Source organism: Astatotilapia calliptera, chromosome 18, assembly GCF_964374335.1.
Source record: "Astatotilapia calliptera chromosome 18, fAstCal68.1, whole genome shotgun sequence".
Classification (NCBI taxonomy): domain Eukaryota; kingdom Metazoa; phylum Chordata; class Actinopteri; order Cichliformes; family Cichlidae; genus Astatotilapia; species Astatotilapia calliptera.
In genome coordinates, this window is record NC_137439.1 from 19,935,468 (window position 1) to 19,956,736 (window position 21,269).

Genomic DNA, 21,269 nt, shown 5'->3' on the forward strand with positions numbered 1-21,269 from the left:
CTCGGTGTTTAAGTTTTCATGATGTCTTCATGATGCTTCCATGGTGAAGACACGATAACACAAGTGGTAGTAAAAAAAATAACAGCATTAAGAAAAATAAACAAAGCAAAGTAACCCAAATGGGTAAGATTAGAGGTCAGTTCTGCATTTAATTAAGTTTTGATTCATTGTTCAGTCCTATTATAATGTGAATCTTGTGTGTATAAATACTTCTGTCCTCCTCAGTCTCCCCCTCCAGCTTTTCCTGATTTAGCCTTGTTGCATTTTGGATCCTTTTGGGTTTCTTATACTTTGATTTGGTCTCTTTATTAGCCACAATAGGTTCACCTTTTGTTTACATTTGCCAAATAAATACCAAAAATCTATAGTTTGTGCTAGACATAAAATTTAAATATTTCAGAAAGAAGAGAAGAAGCTTTGTGGATATATTTTGTTTATCATGGTAGCGCAAGACATTAACAAGGCACTGCTGTCTGAACACAGACATAAAAAAATAATCTCTGCCTAAATTATACCAATGTGTGTTTCACAGTACCGTAAATTCAAATGGAGAGCTATTTTGTAATTTTACCGTCAAAATTACAAAATAAGTCTATTAGGCCTGCATGAAACATAAAAGGTGAAATCCCAAATCATCCATTACTGTGACGGAAAAAAGTAAAAAAATTATCTTAAATTTATTTTGGTGTTTTGGTGTTTTGGCCGTACTGTCATTTTAAAAAGAAAGAAAGGCAAGTTGACATAATACTTTTATTTTATGTCTTAACATAGCAGGTGTAAGGGGCTCCTGATACCTCAGATATATCACCTCTTTATCTTTATACTTCGAACATATGTTGACTGTTGGCATTACTCAGGATTTCCCAGCGTTGTCCTCCCCCCTTCTTTGCCTTCTCTCTGGCCCCACCCTACCCATCCACCTTTCACCACTCCTATACATTTTCCAACTTTCCTGCTGCTCCCTGATTAATTACAAGGTCAGTATAAACAAAAGGGTGCAGTTGTTCGCATGTTCTGCTATATCATTGGTCAAAGCTATATTCATACTCCGGCCTTTCATTTATCACCACTCGACCCCAGTGCGACTGGAGCCGCTTGCCACGGTGAAGGGGATTCCAATTAATATAATGGACTTGTGGGTTGATGTTTTTCTTAGCGCTCTCAATAATGTCGTCATTTATATGCTGATTTGCCATTTTTTTAGTGTTGCAGGCAGCTGGATGCAATCCATAAATCCAAAGCCTCTGCAGGGTGTAGATCATCAAGGACACGTTTTGTCTAAAATCAAAACAGCACCTAGGGTTTTCAGATTAAAGATTCAGCTGATGTGAACTGTGGTGGCCTTGTACATAATGACAGGGTGCAGCAGCCGTCTGCTGAGATTGCTTGTCTCAGCAGTATCATTAGACAAATCCCAAAATTATCCTTATCATGAATCATCAGCAGTAGTCAGTTGCAGTAAATAAAATGGGGACAGCATGGGTGATTGATACCTTGTATTCATAAACTAGCCAAAGTAATCTAGCCAAGGCACCATATTGCTGGCATTTACTGTGCCTGAATTAGACTTAAATCGGGGACGTGTATGCGAGGTGATTTAAAGGCAAGCATCTGTGGCGCTTAGCTTGAGTGAAAATTGTTTTAAAGTGCATTTGGAGATGCATTTTCATACTGAGAGATTAACTTATTATCTTCACATTTGGGGAAAGGGTGTTTTTTAATGTCACTTCATTGAGAGTCCCTGCAGGTCCATCATGTCTTTATGAAATGTTAATGTAGAGGATTATAACACATAGCTTTTATTTGTTCTGAAGCCACAGATATCCTGGAGTCATTTTTCAAAAACACCTCTTTTTTTTTTTGCATTTTTCTCCCTCTTTCTGACCCCTTTGTCTTGGCACTGTCACCACAAAACACACAGCAGTTACATGAGGAAATTTCCAAGTGATGTTTCACAAAAATAAGGCTTTTTTGTTGTCTTAAGATGTGCTTTTACAAAATAAAGCATTATACTGTTGGGTATGTATGTCTAAATTGAATGTAATGCATTGTTTTTGATAAACGACTCCACATTTATTACTTGGGAGACACTAAATCACTGACAGTACCTGGTGTTTTTTACCTGGCATTAAGCACAAACTCATTCATACATCATTCACACATGCTCATTTGCATTAAAATGTATCCTAAAACAAACAGCATGTTCTCTTGTTCGAGCCTCCAGAGGTATTTAAAATGTTACCATTTATCCCAATAAACTGACAAGCAACTTAACAGCTATTAATATTCAATTATCCTCAGGCAACATTTTGAGGAAGAGCTTGTAATGGATTGCAGCAGAGCAGCTTGCCAAGCTGCCATTTTGACCACGTTTTGCCCCGAAGAGCAATGACTTGATGAATTTTGTACACTAATGAAGCAAATAAAATTTTGTTTGTTTGGTTAGCTTCGAACCCCACTCCCCTTTTCTGTGTGCTATTGTTAGGGTTTAAAAAGAAAGGATCTCCAAATTCTTGCATAGTATATACCACTACTTGCCCATGAGGAATAACAAAAATATACCGTGGCTCTCTTAGAGAATTTCTAAATGAGGTCTGCTCCTCTAGGACCATTGTTAATCTAGACCAAGGTCACTCCGGTTGAAAACCACTCTGTGTATTTATTGTGTTTGTGTGCGCACATGTGTTTGTACATGTATGGAGGAGTAGGAGAACGTGTGTATGTTGTAAATTGTGAATCTGCAGTATGTAAGAAAATGAAATCTCATGCACACACCGTTACAGACAGACGGAGGGATGTAAGACCTGTGCAAGGTCAGTGTCACTGAGCCGTGACAAAGATCCAGTGTTGTAAATAATAAGAGCTCTGACCTTTCACAGGAACAAGATGAGCCATTTATCAGCTCCATCGACCCAGACTTCAATGTCTTCATCCAGGGTTCTTCATAGCAGGTGTGAGCATCGAATAGGCATCAGTGACTATATTTATGATAAAATTCTTATACTTTTTATCGGCGGTGTTGAATAAGAAGCGAGCACATCGTTTGCCTGGCTTCATGTAGATTTCCTTGGCTTTTTTTTTTTTTTAATTTCAGGAGTACTGCATGCACATTGCTTTTATGTTTTCCTGTAGTTGAAATTCAAATGATCTACAGCATATTTCTATCTTTCAGTGCTTTTTGTTTTGCTAGAAAATGGAAAATAGGTGCAGTGATTTATTGAAATATGGTATATTATAGTCCCATTATAAGGCATAAACACAGTTTGTACAATTATATCAAGCTTGGTAGTCAGTATTTAGTATGACACCTTTATTCATTAACACAACCCAAACACTCGTTCTTGTAATTTCTTTAATTATTCTTCAGGAATAGTTTTCCAGGAACATTCAAAGCTCTTCTTTGGATTTTGGCTGCCTTTTGTTTCTTCTGGGGAGGCCAGTCCATGACTGATAGAGTCACATTGTGCGTTTTCTGATCCAAGTGTGCTTTTAGTTTATGCAAAACAGTGCATACAAGGCTTACTGTTGTAATTTTGTCTCATTGAAAAAGGCCTTCCTGTTGCTTGATAGGACTACAGCTATGCCACTATTGAATTACTGGTAATGCAAACTGAACATTTCCTGATACTGACTCTTTGAATTTACTCTAGACAACAGACCATCCATCGCTTATTGTAAAGCAATAAGAAACCATTACATTTGTCACTGAGTTTGCTGTGCACTTTAGAAGGGTATTGTTATTGGCCTTGATGCACATTTTGTTAGTAGATGGATTTCAGACATTGCATGAGAGTTAATTGGTTTTGTTTGAAGTGCATGTCCTAGCTCCACGACCTCTTTTACTTATAACACAATACCAAAAAAAACAAACAAATCCATAATACCCCATGCTTTGCAAACTTTCTGCAAGAACTGATGTCATTTGGAACAAAACAAAAACATCTGGTAAGTGTTCTATCAATTGTGTACATATAATTTGAATTTCTTCCATTCTTTAATGCAACTATGTATGAAGGTTTTACTGTATGCAAACGTAGGGTAAAAGTTAAATATAGCAAATTTACAGAATGCTGTAATTTTACCTGAATTGTTGATACTGATTCAAACACAGACATAACACATTGTAGCTTGGTTTGCTTACTACAGTATGTAACTGTAATGAAAAAACGTCAATTTAGTCTGGTTCTCCTTTTAGGTGGGAGCTTGTTCATCTGCAGGCATTGATGGAGCCGGCTTCTTTTTGGTGTTTGTTATGCATTTGCTTTTGTGATTTATAGGATTTTGTGGAGGAGGGATCTCTTGCTTTGCACTTCTCACCTTGTATGACTTTATTTCTCATAGGGTATCCATCGTTGACAAAAAAAATAAAAAATCAGAATCTCATCTTAAAGCGCCTTTAGCCTCTAGAGGCACCGTGTTGACAGTGAGTCATAACAAATGTGAACAGAAAAGATAGAAGAAATATAAAAATATCTCAGAGAAGTATTGACATAAAGTGAAGCTTTGATTAAAGGCTACTGCGAGCCCAGAACTAAGCAGCACGACTGAATTTATTTTGGCTCTTTTCAAAACCCTGACAATATCTACAGTAACACTTGCTCTCAGAGCCGTTTCAAAAATGAAAGCAAGCAACACACCGAAGGTTTAAGCAGATGAAACCTAGTCCCAGCGCTTTAGTATGGCATCCATGGCACCTCTGTTTAATGGTGAATGAAAGGGAGAGAAAAGATGGATTGGAAGATATAGATGTTGATACAACACAGCTGGGACCTGCACTCAATTTTACAGCACCAGAAATATTACAGCGAATGTCCGTGGTGACACGCCACACCGTTAAGCCCCGGAGCTCCCATTAAGTTGAAGGGAGAGACGTATCACTCCCGTATCGCTTGTCAATAAAGACGATGGCCTCTGGGAGACTGGACATGAGAACGGCTTAATAAAAATACAATTCAAATAAAGTTTACAGCCTGTATACAGCCATAATAAATCAGGGTAACTCCTGGCAACAAATGCTGTGATAAATGTCTCATAAGATCTATGAAGTTTGATCATGTAACACTTTTCCTAATGTCTCTGTAACAGGTACAAACACAAGCAATGATGTGGGTGTCTTTTTATTGCGTTAGCGTTAGTTCTCGCATTACACTGAAATGAAAAGTAGATTTGGGTAAATAAAGAAAGGAAACAATTTTGGTTTTAAAGTTTTAAATTTATTTTCTTTGCCCTTAAAAGAAGTTCCTTTGTGTGTTCTCACAGTGTATTTAAATTTAAAAAAAATATACATCGCACAACTCTAGAAGAGTACATCAGATCACATCAGGACTTTTGTATTAAAAACAAATAAATAAATGTTCTATATTTTAAGCCGCTCTGTGCCAGTACCTGTTTTTCTCAAGCAGCTCAGTTATAAATCTCACACTGCTGATATTTTTATTGGAATTATTCCCCAAAGCTGCTTTAGATTCTGGACAGTATTTCTACTTGAGTGGCAGGCTCTTCTTTATTTAATGCTGCTCTTTCTTTCATTGTATTAGTAGTAATGCCAAGAGGTGGAGCAAGAAAATTTGATCCATACTCTTGTTTGAGGCGTTTTCCCCGTAACCTTGACATTTTTGGTACACTTGTTAAATCGTGCCGTGTGATCAGCTCTGCATGGCAATTTTTTAAGCATATGACTAAATATTAATGACAACTGTGGTTTAAACAGGTGATGCTTAAACAGTCTTTTGAAATCCTCTTGCATCCTAGAACATGATGAAAACCTGATTGTGTTTTGTAGCTTCTCAAATGGAAGCTACATGGAAAAAAACATTGAATTACACAGATGTTTTTGATAAAATGTAACAAAAAATAGCGTTTCTTCTTATTAAGGTACATATTTTTTTTACCATTGATTTAATTTGAAAAGGAACATTTTATGTATTTTTTATGGAGAGCTTCAAATTAGTGGTGTTAAGTCAGTGAGCTAGATGAATCGGGCTGGAGCTCCCCCATATCGATTATGGACTGTCAGAAGCAGCAAAGAATGTGGGGAGGTAAACATGGGCCTGAGGCAAAATGCAAACATCTGTGTTCGTTCAAACCAATTAATTGCAAAGCCTTGCGGCAGTGCCCACTGGCGGATGTTCCCACCCACAACTCCTCCTTCATTTATGCTTCCCTCATCTGTTCTCCCCCACCTCCTTCCCTCGAGTTTTTCTATACCCACTGCACCTCTCATTATGCCTCCCTCGCTTCTCTGTGCCCTTTATTGTGCAGTTTTTTTTATGTATATAATGGAAATATACAACAAAAAAGACTGTCTTATTGTGTGCTTCCTTTTCTTTTGCTACCTCCTCACAGACCTCCCCTCCCTCTGTCTTTTAGACTTCTTATCTACATCACCTGCCCACACTTCATTGCATCGACCACTCTCGCACACACACGCACACACACACACACACACACACGCACACACATAAAGACAAAATGTTGAATTAATTCCCTCACTGTCCTTGCTCGCTGCCGGTGGTCCTTTATCTTTGGGGGTTGTGGAAAGGTGACTGGATGGCTCCCCGTCATTAAAACCTCATCATCTGAGATGACACAGTCTACTGTTATTGACTTTCACTTTTTTCCCCCCTCACAAAGGATATGCCCATAAAATCCAATCGGCCGATGACTATTCAACCATCATTTCATTAAAACACTTTTATGGACTTTATAAGTACAGATTAATAAAGACAGAGTGCTTTATACAGCTGGAATAATACCAATTCTTGCACAAAACCTTAGAAGCCTCTTACCAGTTTCACTTTATAGGCTTTATTCTAACATACAAAGACAGGCCTGAGCAGGTTGTCATGTTTTATAGGATTCCTGGACTGCATTAAAGACAAAGAAAGAGAAAGAGATTTATAGAGGTAAAAAAGGAAAGGATGGATGTGTCAAATTGGATCATTTTAGTGGAAGGCATGTCACTCCTGGACAGAGGCATTCCTAAAGGTCACATCAATAATTCTCCTGTTTCTCCAGCTGGCCATTAATCATTTGGTCGTACGTCTGTCATCATAGGGGGCTAATGAGATCTACATAGATCATTTCTTACTCTGGCTGGAGGACAACCCTGCTGTTTTAAAAAAAACACTCTCATTGATCTTGTGTTGCTCTCAGAGGATCCACGTGTGGCGGATTCCATTTTACTTTACTATGCAGCGTTTTCTCGTGTTTTGGTGAGAGGTTTGAGGCAGATACATGTGGGTGATTTGATGAGGCTTTTGAAATAATGTAGCATGAATCATCTGAGAGCATTTCAGCATTAATGGATGAGTTGGATCCAATTTTCTGACCATAACGTCCTTGTATCGAAAAAAATCAAAAAGAGCCCAGTACCACATAACTTACAAATATATGTATAATCTGGTTGCTGCTCTTGGATTGTGTGTTTTGGTAACAGCGTGCACTGAATAGTTAACTACAGTGGGGATAAAATGACCTGCTGATGAATGTCAGCAGAGATGGGCCCTTGAACATACAGCTTCAGGATTTGGTCATTTAGTACAGGATATGAAGCCCAAGGCAGCAAAATGAAAAAACCCAAGTTCGATTAAAATGGCACTTTGTGACTTTGTCTGACAGAATGATTGATTGGAAGAAACTTAGAACAAGTGATGTTAGCATTTAAGTCCTGTTCTCAACCTTGTTTTGCATAGACCTAATATAGCGTGGCCACAAAAGCTAATTCTTGCTCATTATTGGGAAGGTTTTAAGATACGGGGCAATATTTCATAGTATTTTTTAGCTCTTGTCTTCAGTAATTAATCTCAGCGTGATTAAACCCCATGCCCATTAATCACGGTCTCAATCAATAAATCTACAGTTCAGATCAATGAAACTAGTTTAACAATGTCGAAAGGGCCATTCATCAAGCTTTTGCAAATTTAAAGTGAATGTACGTCTGGGACTTCTTTTCAAAAACTGACAGGATAACAGATCACCTATTAGTCCTGACTTTACGGCCCAATATTGTTTTTTTATTGCCTGTCTGTCAGTGAAAACGTGTCATAGTGTGATAAGTATATTTAAACGCAGACTCAACATTCTTTACATTTTATACATAAAATTTTTTACCTGTTAAAAAGCCTGTTGGGGTATTGTTGTCGTCAACAGCGGTGTGGACACCCAAGTGTGTGTATGGGATACCTCGAAAATGAGGCGTCATAGGAGATTAGGGCTGCCACGATTAGTCGACTAGTCATGATTACGTCGACTATCTAAATCGTTGACGACTAACTTAATAGTCGACGCGTCGTTTGAAGCTTTGTAAGGTCCCAAAAGGGGCGATCATGGCTCAAGAGTTGGCAGTTCGTCTTGTAATCGGAAGGTTGCCGGTTCGAGCCCCAGCTCGGACAGTCTTGGTCGTTGTGTCCTTGGGCAAGACACTTCACCTACCGCCTACTGGTGCTGGCCGGAGGGCCTGATGGCGCAATATGGCAGCTTTGCTTCTGTCAGTCTGCCCCAGGGCACCTGTGGCTACAACTGTAGCTTGCCTCCACCACTGTCTGAATGTGAGAGTGAATGAACAGTGGAATTGTAAAACGCTTTGAAGTTTCTTGAAAAGCGCTATATAAATGCAATCCATTATTATTATTATTATTATTAAAAGACGCAGGAATAAGTAGTATGATTTAAGAGTGTAATAACGGACTGAAACAGAAGATGGCAGCACTGCAGGTACAGTACAAGGATGCCAGCTGCCGTTAAACCCCGAAGAAGAAGATGATGTGTCCCAGAATTCATAGCGCGGCCCAGCTCAGTTTCCAACAATGGTGGCAGCTAATTAGTTTTAATATTACTCTTATTATTCTTTCTGGGTCACATAATAAACGTTTAACATATTTTCAGCCGAGAATGTAGCTGTGTAAACTTCAAATATCTGCTCAGTTTATCAGGACACCACATATTTTCAAAAGCGCTCCGACGTTTTCGGAGATGTCTGTTACCCACTAGCTCGATAGCTAGCCGGGGTTCGAGGCTCACTAGAGCCGGTGAGAACACCGGACTCCCGGCAAATCATTTTCAAACCCACCGCCGTCTTTCGCTACTCAGGTTAAACATGATATATAAGTCACTTAGATAACTTAAAAATGTTATTGTTTGGCTTTTTTCAGTATTTTATTTGTTCCTGAGTAAATCGGTTTGGCTGAGATTAAAGTTATAGTTTTTACACAGCTGAATAAACGTCAAGCAGACAACTGAGTATCAGAAGTGTGAGATACTCGAGAATATACTCCGGTGTCCTGTTATATTTTAGATAGCAAGGAGTTTATTAAACTTCACCGAAACAATCTGCAAATTTCATTAAAATTTTATAAAATATCATCTTGTCTTTATTTTTAGTTAGCACATACCTTAAACACTTAAAGCTGTAAGCTAATGATAGTTATATAGGAGCAGATGCATGCTGGTGCAAGCTGTACGTTATACATTCAATGGATGCATGATCTGATTAGTCGACTAATCGCAAAAATAATCGGTGACTAGTTGACTATCAAAATAATCGTTTGCGGCAGCCCTATAGGAGCTTCATATTGATACCATTGGTGTATCTAGCATCTAGCTACCGCTACAGAAGAGGAGAATGCATAAAGGGTGTGCCTCCAGCTGATCTGCGTCCACATTGGATGGGAGGTAAGCATGGTCCAGCTGCTGTATTTCACAGGGAGAGAAAAGAGTATGAGATAACTTCAGTCTAAAATGGAGAAAGACATAGGAGGATAGACGGGACAGGAAGAAGAGATGTTGTATTTAAAGGTAAGGATTGCTTAGTGACACTTAATAAACTGCAGACTTAACGATTACATATAATGTCATAATTTTTAATTACATATATGATATTCCTGCAAAACAAGCTATGCTAATTTTGTGTTATTCAAATGTCGCATTAAAATACAAGGTTAGCTACTGTGGTGAATTTATTCTAAAGCACTGTATTGGACTGGCGCACAGTTGCTGTGTCGGTGCTGGTTTACATAAACTGTAGTAGACTAATTCGCATTTAAGATGATGATGGGTAGATTAATTCACTGAAGTCCACCTTTATACCAACTGTATACTGTTTAGTATAAAGACAATATACAGTAGCCAACAGCCAAGATAGCTTTGAAACATCTGCTGACATCTTGTTGAAATCAGTTGTGGAAATCCAGAAGAACCAGCAGGTCAGCTGACCTGGAGTATTCTAAACACAGGCATCTGTACTTCTACTTAAGTTAAAAAAAAAAAAAAGTGTATTTTTGCCACCTCTGTTAGTGACTCTTACATTTAGTCCATGTCAGTATCCGGTTACTTAACAGAGCTTTCCTGCCCAATTACATTCAACTGCAAACAACATATAACACTTTATCTAGCTTTATGCATCTGCACAGCGTAATTACAGCAGCTCCATAGTGTAGTTTTTTACACATTTTCCTAACAAGTTAAAGATTTCCAGTTCACTTCTAGGAGAGCATAAAAAAATCTGTGATATCAAATATGTGGGGCAACTCACTGTGGAGACCCCTTGTGAATACAGCTCAGCCTTATTCCAAAAGGTGGAAAGTAGCGTTTGCGCTGTAATTACACCTTTAGTTGTTGGTGGTGTTAACATGCTGTGTTGAGCTTCCCTGTGTTCTCTGAGCTGAGCTGATCTTGTCGGCGTTGAAGCCAATAAAAGTCTAACGGCAGTTACACTTTACTAAATTGCACTGAAGAATCAAATGAGTGTGTGCTCAGATTGTTTTATGAAAAGGAGGAGAATGCAACATGCTACAGCGCGAGCTTGGCACATATTTCATTTTAGATAGCTGATCTTTATGCAGATCACTTTGCTGTGTTTGTAATCATCTGCATGTTTACAGTGCTTATCACTACATGCAGTTATGTTTCTAGAAATGTGCACTCAGGCTAAAGCACCAACCTGTTGTGTTTGATCAGCTGAAACTAATTTGATTTTGATAATCAGCCAGTTGATCGTTGCATCTATTAAAAAAAACACGTATCTGTATTCCTATAGGAGACTGGTATGGACTCTGAAGTGGTAGCAATTGTTCAGTCAGTCATCTGACCAAAGGGCTGCCTGATCAAACGAACTGGCAAACCTGTCAGAGGTTGGGAGCTTTCATGGGTTATCTAACACCTCCGCATTTGTTCTTCGCACAAAAGACACAAATAAAAGGAAAAACATGAGATTTTGTTTCTTTATTTTAACAAAAATGAACTCAGTTGCCGACGCTGCTGTGTACCTGACAGAATCGATAGAAACCTGTCCAGCATTCAAGTGATGTGCCCCCACCCCGCATCCCTGCTGTGCTGTGCCTTTTCCTGACAGCAATTCTTTGTTTCACTTCTGAGCTGATGAGTGAGCGAGCACCCCTGCACTCGTGGCGGCCTCAGTGGGGCGGCGCATTTCACGTGCATCTAAGTGAGTGTGTTTCTTGTGCGTTAGACATTTATTCAGTGCATGAGTACAGCACATGTGTACATTTATCTCTTAACATACTGAATAGATAAATGTGTCATTTCCTGGACATAGCAGGTAAAATCCAATATCCTGCTCCTGTCACTGTGATTACCAAACTGTCACATTTTTTTTCTTTCCCGTGGACACTGACGACACTATTGCAATACAAATTTACAGTACACAAAGAATTTGCATGATTATTTGCGTGTGTGAAATCTTCCTACTGTCCCTGCATTTGTTGCGTGACATATAATGCATCAGCCTTTTTACTGACTTTTGTGTTTTATTTATCCACTCACATTCAGCTCGTGCGCCTTGTAATAATAGATAATGCATCAACATGTTCAGAGCTGTTCAATTAGATGAGGAATATGCTCTGCAGCCTACAAAGAATTTCATTTTTTCCATTTCAGCCTTTTTCCTTTTTTTTTTTTTGGAGCACTAATGTAAGGCCATTGCTGTCATGGTCTGATCTTTTCTTTAATATTAGAAAATCAAAGCTCATTTTCTGAGTCATAAAGAGATCCTTTTTGTGTCAGAGATGAATCAGATGGTTTTTAGGTATACTGCGCCAGCTTGTCTTTATAATAATGCCTCTATAAATAAAAGAAAAATCAGTCTTCCACCTCCAGAAAGGCTATAAAATCCAAACAAATGTCTCAGTAATTATGTTTACACACAAGATATAAAGCACAGTATCAGTGAAACATATTTTGAAAGTTTTACAGTTTAACTATAGCCTATGATTATTTATCAGGTGTTAAAATTAAAACCTTAAACATGCTCTTCATCGGATAACTTTAGCCAACAAGAAAAGGTAGAATGCTCCACTGTGTTTGGTACGTCCAGTGTCTGAAAGCAGAGTTACAACCGGGCACAGAGAGATTGGAAAGTACAACGGGGTCTTTTAGGAGTCCAGCAACAGTAATGGACACTTCCTTCTATTTATAGTGGGGAAAGCTAAAGAAGATGAATAGAAAAGCTGAACAAAGAGGGAGAGAGAGCAGAGCCACTGGCTGTAATGCTTTCCTACACTAGTGGGCAGACAGTCTAATGCAGCATGACTTCCTGGCTTAAAAAAAGAAACGAAAGAGAAAAAAAAGATATGCTTATTACTACATTTTGACCATTATAGTTAAAAACAAATGTTTTTAATGAGAAAATCCAATAGACTACAGCTGCACTTTCTTTTACATCAATAGTTTATTTTAATCAAATAACCAGTAGAGCTTAAAAAACAAAACAAAATATGTGAATAAATGCAGGTTTCAGTCAGCAGGGCACATGGTGTATAGGACGACAACGAAACAGGCGTCAGCGAAATGTCAGAAAGTAGATAGAGCAGCATAATAGCCCTTTATGATATTTAACACAGTGTCTTTATTTTCTGCTACTTTGTTTTTAAAGGTAGAACAACTTAAAAAAATATTTTTAATAAAAATAAAATATTTTAAAAGTAGATCTTATTAGATTAATAGATTATTTTTAATAAAAACAACATGCATGGTATATTTCACAATTTCTTACACACTTAAAACATCTATAGTAAAATGTTGGACTATATTCAGTTTATCTGGGGTCTGAACCTCACTCAGGGATCCCACAATTGAGAAGTGTTGGCATTATTTTGTTTTTTCCAAGATTCGTAGCAGCACATTTGCTGGAGATAATATCTATCTTAATATTATACTGCAAGAAACCTTTGTCTGCCAGCCTGTGTTTGTTTATTTGTTTGTTAGACCAAACATGGCACACCAGTACATCTTAGGCCACTGAAGGTTCTTATCCAAATCCAAAGGTTCTTATAATGTGATGATGTTGCCTAGCAGCCACTTAGCAACAGGCTAAAGTGACACATTTTTAGCATTTATGCACCGCCTTAAAAAGACATCCTATCATTTTAAATTCAATGACACTAACAGCTCATTTATATCCACAAATTTTGAACTGTGCTTGATGCCATCAGGTTGCCTAGCAACCACTTAGCAACAGGCTAAAATTAAACATTTTAACATCTACACTCTCCTGATTTTTCTCAGTATAGTTAAGTATACCAGTTTCCCACCAGTATGCACAGGCCAAACAGTATTATGCCACTAGTAGTTGAAATGCTGTAATGTAACAAATAATAGGACTTCCCTTGTTTGTCAGCAAATAAGAAAAAAATGTGTACAGTCAAAATGTATTCTCTTAAAGTGTTTGTAAAATGTTTGTTTAATCAGTAAAGTGTCATTATCACTATTCTGACCACAACAGCTGGAAAGAGTGAGGAAAACATGTTTTTGAAATTCATCTTCTTCAGCTCTCTGGGCGATGCCGTAAAGCCACCGCATGATTTATTCTTCTTTCTTTAGACATATCCAAGAAATATGCCTCATTTTAAGTAATCCCTGAAGGTACTTATTCATATTCTCTGTATGATTGGACCATCAATACTAGGGGTAAGTGAAGGTCGCTATGACAGCTTTACGGGTTGGCAGCTTTTCCTGCCTTAGTGCTGTTGCTTCTCAAAGCTCTCTAAGGTTGTTTCTTCCTCGGCATTGCTTATTTCATTGTATCATGACACACGACCAGTTCAACAAATAGCAAATACAATCAAAGGTGCATTAGTCTGAATTTGACCTTCCCCCACTTGTGCAAGATAGGCTCACGATTACACTAAGTGCTTTCCTTGATCCTTAGCTCTTGTATCTGTATATATCACTTGTGTGTCTTTAAGGTAGAATTAAATTATTTATCATTCAGGTGACCAACTGACCTGTTTGTCAGTGATCACAGGTCAGTAAACTGGCTTTATTAACATTCAGAAAAGCGAGGGACTTTACATATTATCAAAAGCAATAACAATTAAAAAAAAGACTTGACATGTAATCTATAAACGGGAAACAACCACTAAATCGTTCAAAACAAAACCGCATACTTATTCTATGTCAAGCATTCGATTAATATTTTATCATTTTTCCATGGCTACGTTTGATATTAATGAGCTTTTAGCCTACGCTGCTTGCTTGCTAAGATGACATATCCGAATGCTCTGAATATTTATAACGTGCTAGAGGACAAAGGTTAAAGAGACGCATTTTGCTTTCGGCTCACTGCCTTCACTTCTGCTACTTAATTGGTGGGCAAGAAAAGTTGCTGTCCGTGGTACTGAACTCACAGCTTATTCAGAGAGGTGCTGTTCTGTTGTTTAGGTTTTGTTTTTTTACTTTTCCTTTTTGTTCCAGTGAATTTGCACCTGGAACAGTTAATGCTGTCAGATACTCGGGCTGGCCGAGGAGGAAATTAGCTGAATAGCTTGTTCAGCAGCTGAGCGACTTCTAACCTTTGCCGTGCTATGGAAAAGAAGAAAAGAAGTTGGAGACAAAGAGAAAATATAAAAGCTTTATTGACCTTGACCTGCTGCGCAAAGGGTATAGAAGGTCTTGTGCAAAAGGTGTGATAAAGCAGCCTGTGATTAAATATACATCTGCCCTGAGTCCTGCCATACTTGACCTGTGTTGGTTTCTTTAATTCTGTCTTTCTCTTCTGCCTCTTGCTCAGTAACCATGTCTGAAACTAAATAGAAAGCCTCTGGCAGTATGAGTGTCATAAGTATGGCTGTGCATGGCAAAACAATTGCAGCCTGTCCACTGCATAATAGACGGGTAGAAGTGTAAGCACTGTGTGCCATCCATAAAATCAATGGTCCACTGCTTGGTGGCTGGCTGACTCCCCTCAAAACACACCCAGGCGGGTGCCATAAAGGATGTTTATTAGGCTGACAAGTCGACACTGCAGCTCCTTGTCATGCTCTGGTAATAGGGGCCAGGCGCAGACCAGCGGAAGCATTGCTTCAGCTGGTTAGGAGACAGACATCCCCTTCAGGGGTGAAGATAAGAAAGGAGAGGAAATAAGAGCGAGAGAGTAAAGAAGACGCAGGGAGGGTTATGTTATTAGTGCATCTAGAGCTTGCTTTATGAGTGGAAGAAAGATGAGCGAAAAATAGGAAAAGAAGATGAGCAACACGGAAAAAAGTGAAAAAAGGAGAAGATAAGGAGAGAATGTGGGATGGTAAATGGACTTGTGCAATAGGACTTGTAGGATGTGTGGTGGGCACATATGACAAAAACCTCATTACTGCAGGTTTTCTCGACATCCGTGTTTAGAACACATATACACTAGAGGTGGGAATCACCATACATCCCACGATACGATATTATCACAATACTTAACGCACGATATGATATTATTGCAATTTTGTAAAATATTTTGCGATATTCAGATTCTGTACATAAAGGTAAACTTTATCAATATTCATTTTATCTAATATCAAAGTCTCACACTCAGTCTTTCTCTCATTTCAGTCAGTTTTATTGTTGACAAACTGAACGGTTTGTATTACAGTCTAGTCCAACTTAACTGAATGCAACCATCTGGTACAATTATAGCTATTCTGAACTATGCAATTTATGAAAACTATGCAGCCCCTTCAGCAACTGAAGAATTTGAAAGTAAATTAAAACAAAATATAATTTTACATTAAATAAAAAAGTTTTAAACTTAATTAAAATAAAACATGTCTTAAATTAAAATAAGTAAACTGTCATGTTTATTGCTGCCAAAAAAAAGTTAAACACATTTGGACAGTGAAGGAATGTCAGGATTCTTGCTCAGAAAAAGGATCAACATGCTCTGAAGTCAGAGCACAAAAACCTTTTTGTAACAAAATATCGATTTTTGCTGTCCCTGTATCGATATATTATTAGCAAACAAAATATCACGATACTACACAGTATCGATTTTTTCCCCCACCCCTAATATACACACATATCCCGAATGACTTGATGAGTCACTGATGGAGCTGAGACTTCAGGTTTGGATGAACACTGTGGATCAAATCGTGATAATGGGAGTCATTTCAGGGTCTTTGAAGTGTTCATGAAAATGTATTTGTCATTTTTTTTGCAATAATTTTGTGTTGAGGAAATGCCTTTTTGGGCCAGTGTGCATCTCCACTGACCTGCAGCTCCACTGTGGTCATTACTACACAATGCTTTTGTGTAGTTACTCTTGTTCTCACAGCGAAGTTACAGCTGTAAGCTCTTCCAGCATATTTGTAAAACACTTTACTACTCTTGTGAGCGGATCTGCATTTATTGTGAGCCCACAATAGATTCAGGCGATAAATCAGCTAATCAATGGCAACAAAGTCAGTCCCTCAACAATATTGTGGGAAAACGGCTTGAATGAGTCTCATTGATTTGGCTTCAAAAATCGTTGTTTCCTCAAGAAAGACTGACCTTGAAGGCACGGAAAGCTTGTTCTGATTGAAAAAGTACCCCATGCTGATTTTGCCTCATTGATTTCTGTTGCATATTTCACATTTCTATTATCTTGACTCTTCTTATCGATGTAGCCTCTGCTCCTGACCTTTCTAATTTTCCTTTGCTCAGAAAGTCAGGTCAAAGGAAGAAGATGAGGAGATAAAATGAGATACTGCTCACTCATCTTGCTAACTCATCATAAAGCAGCACACCTCCATTATTTCAAGTGCTAGTTCTTCTGAATCAGCTCTGTAGAGGGAAGTTCCCAGCACCATTATGTCACCAGGGATAAGAGGACAGAGGGATGGAAAGTGCTACAAAAGAAGCTATTTTAATTAAAGCTGCAGATTTACTCGCCAAGCTGGGTTTAACTGTAGATGGCGAGGGCCGATGGGAGCCAAAATGGTGGTCGTAAAAATGACTCATGCCAAGCAGGGGTGGAAAAGAGACCCTTGAGGAACGGGAAAGGGAATTAAGGTGGGCAGTCGGAGGCTGTTCTATAATGAGGACAAATAGCCGAGAAGTTTGTCGCCTGACAGAAGGTCTGGAGCCGGCCGGGGAAATATTCATAGTGCAATACTTTTAGCTCCTGTGACATTTCGACTGCACTATGTCACCTTAGTGAGAAGGGGAAAAGGGAACAGGGTGGATGAAATAATGACTAAGAAAGATGAGGAAGGTTTAAAAATGCAACAGAAACACAGAGGAAAGGGTTGCTGTCAGGCTTTTTATTTTCCCATTAAAAAAAGAGGAGTGATTTATGAATTTATCAGCCATCAGAGTATTTTAAATGAAACAACTGAAAATATGCCCAAAATAAGTGATTCTTAAATTGCTTTTAACTTTTCAGCTACTTGTCAAGGGCACAGAGTTATTATATTGTTAGACAATAAATTGTACAGCTGATGGGTGTGCAGTGAGTATTAGTATTATGTCTAAAAAGAAAAAGAGTAATTTGTGGGCCTATATCTCCCTTGAAAGGATAATAACTAATTCTGATGGAGATTGAATGTACAATCATTGGCACTTCTTTAATTATACCTTGCTAGTACTGGGTTGGTCCTCCGTTTGCTTTCGGAACGTCTTTGATTCTTCGTGCAAATTTATCAGCTACACATCCATAGTGCAAATTTCCTGTTCTACTACATCGTGGTGCTTTCTTGGACTGAGACCAACCAACTTGAGATGATCTGAGCTTTGTGACCCGGTGAAGCAGACATTTTATTACTGTTTCTAACATTTTTAGGATTTTTAATAAGACCAATATGAGCATTCACCATTGTGGACAGAAAATAAGGAACAGTGCAAGAGGTACGCAGAATGGTGTTAGTGCACTCACTGTGGTAATGGGCTTCTGTTTGAGTAAGTGATTGCAAAATTCATAAGTTTTCTTCTTCAGTGTGTATACTGTACTGACAAAGATGTGTTAAGTGTAGTGCATGTAGCAGCTGCTGTCTGCTTCCAGTGCCAGATTTCAGTCCTGGTGAGGAGCCAAAGGATTCTCTTGGTTCCAGCATATCACTGTGTTTTTCTGTTTTCAGGGACTTAGCTGGTGTGAAAATCAGCCAATCATCTTCCCCGCTTTACCACTGCGATTTTTTTTTTCTTCTTGCCTTTGTCTCACCTCCCACACGCTTCTCTCGTCTTCCTTTCTTGTTCTGTCACTTGCTCCCTCAAGCTGTTGGATGTCCCCAGGAATTAATGAAGTGATAAAGTGACAGCACACACACACTCACAGAATTATTTCCATCACTTGAGGAGACATTACACTGACTTACATTAACTTCTCACTGGCCTACAGTAATATTAACTATGGCTGCTGCTTGCCTTAACCTGAGTCTAACCTGACCACAAACCCAAATCAAACATTACTATTAACAAAAACTACCGATTCTCTGCGGAGAATTGCTTTTGTGGACCACCACTATGGAAATTTGTAAACAAATCTATTTCTTCACAACATGAGTACACACACACACACGCACACATTGCCTCGTTTTCTCACCAAAGGCTCAGTCAGCTGCAGCAGCAGATGTAGCTGGATATGTGTCAGATATCCCCCCTCTCCTACACTCTGAGCGCAAGTGAATTTATAATTTATATTCACCATCTGCATATGTCCTTATTTATGTCTCCCTGAGATATTTTAAGGGTTCTTTACCTAAACAAAATAAAATCACTTCCTGTAAATGGTTTGCTGGACTCAGAACATTTGGAAGAGCAGATGCACCCCGATGTAGTTTAAGGTTGGATCATAGCTGGAATATAACCTTCTTTCCATGCTGTTTTGGGAGCATTGTCACTCTGAAAAATTAGGCCAATCAGATGCTTTCCAGGTGGTATTGCATGGTGGATTAAATCTGATGGTACTCTGTTTTGAGCCAAAAATGTCAAATTTTGATTCTTCACAAGACCTGTTGCCACTAATTTTCAGTCAAGTACTCGTGTAATTTGTCATACTTTAGCCTTTTCTCCGTGTTTTCCTTCCTTTAGAAAGCTTTTTTACAGCCACACTTTCACTGAGATCTTTGTTAGTGCAAAAATACTATTATGTGTCAGTCAAACTGTGTTATCGATGGTATTTTTTGTAGAACGAACTAAAGAAATGGGAACAAATGATGTGTTTTTGAAACAGGCTGTTAGTGACAAAGTGCCTAAAGACACTTTAAACTTGGTTCCTTGCTAAGACACGACACTGGTTCACTTCTTAAGGTCGATGCCTTTTCTGTGCTTGAATAAATCAAAGGTCATCGTTAAGAGACCTAACAAACAAACAAACAAACAAAACATTTCTCTGAAAATGATTAGGTACAACACTTGGACTAAAAATGAATGAAAACGGAGCCAGTATCCAAAAATAGTCTAGCTCCTTTTAAGCTTAAGTCATTGCAAGTGATCCTATAATTTTTTCAGTTGAGTTTAATTGAATTAACATTACCTTTTTGTCCTCGTCAGCTGGTAAAATGCGAGGTGTCATTCAGTGAGGGAGATGAGAGCGGGACAAACTCTGAAACACCGTGATTTTCGAAAACAATCAGAGCCCGTCTCCACAACTTTGACTCGTTTTAAATCATTTTTATTTTTCGTCCCCGCCTTGCCTGCCCAGCTTCTGTTGAGAGTGTTAGAAAAATCAAATATGCTCAATATGGAACACTTTGTGTGCTGCCTTGATATTTATTTTCTAATTTGGAGCCAGTTATTTCCAATTGAAATGTATCTGTATATTATATTTTTCCCCGCCCCAAGTCTTTAAGCGTGTTAGCTCAGCACTGAGCTTAGACAAATTTCATCTTTCTAACATCAGTGTAAATTATTAGTTTATTTCACCAAAGTATCTGCTTTTGTGCCATTTTCTCTCTGTCCTTGTGACTGTTCAATTTTCATGTTTATTTGTGTGCATTGAGACAGATTGAACGGGAGTATGGAGCTTTGCAGAGTGACCTCTGGTTCAGCTGAAACCCCTCGGGGGGTTGGATAGCAGCTGTGCATGTGTGTGTATGTTTTTATGTGCATGCCTCTGTAAGTGCACACAAAAGCACCTTAACTCTATATTTAATAAACACTTGAACTTGACCAAAAACTGATTGTTAGTCTAAGTGCTTGGAACAATATGGCAGGATAATTAGTATCATGAGAGGAGCTCATGAGACGAGTGCCTTATGCAACAGGAAAGGTTACATCCTGTTGTACTTCACCAGGCACACGTACGTAAACAATACCTGCATCCACTAAGTGTGTCAAGAGCGAGCATCAAGTGCTGTCTCGTCTCTCAAGTGTAAAACTTTTACTGTCTCTCAGAACTATTAAAAATTCTAATTAACTCTTGACCATGCTGTTTTTGTTCCATCTTGTTTCATATAAGCAGGTAATGCTGTAGTATTCTTACACAGTACACACTGACCAGGCACCGTGTGGACATTACACGATGTATAAAGACAAATCACAGACTCTTGAAGTATAAGCCGACCTATTTATTAAAAAATGGAGATGGACAATAAATCCCAATTCATTTCAGTTAGATCTCAAACTCTAGATCAGGGGTCTCCAACTCCAGGCCTCGAGGGCTGGTGTCCTGCAGGTTTTAGATGCGCCCTTGATCCAACACAGCTGATTCAAATGGCTAAATTACCTCCTCAACATGTCTTGTAGTTCTCCAGAGGCCTGGTAATGAACTAATCATTTGATTCAGGTGTGTTGACCCAGGGTGATATTTAAAACCTGCAGGACACCGGCCCTCGAGGCCTGGAGTTGGAGACCCCTGCTCTAGATCTTTGGTCCTTTATTCTGTTGTTTTCTTCTGTCGAACATTTTGACATAGATAGACTTTTAACAATAGATAGCGGGCTCACTGAGGAGAGGAAATCTGTATGCTTCTATAATTGCCAGATCGAATGGATTTGAAGAATACCAAAGAAGGGACAAAAAGAAAAAATATATGTATTTTATGGTATGTTTAAGTAATTTACAACCTCTCTCTTTTT

General features: G+C 38.5%; 1 protein-coding gene across 4 annotated transcripts in view; it reads left to right on the plus strand.

The window, feature by feature from the left end:
- Nucleotides 1–21,269, plus strand: part of tnr (tenascin R (restrictin, janusin)) — a 211,613-nt gene that overhangs the window by 47,544 nt on the left and 142,800 nt on the right. The gene's annotated exons all lie outside the window — the stretch shown is intronic.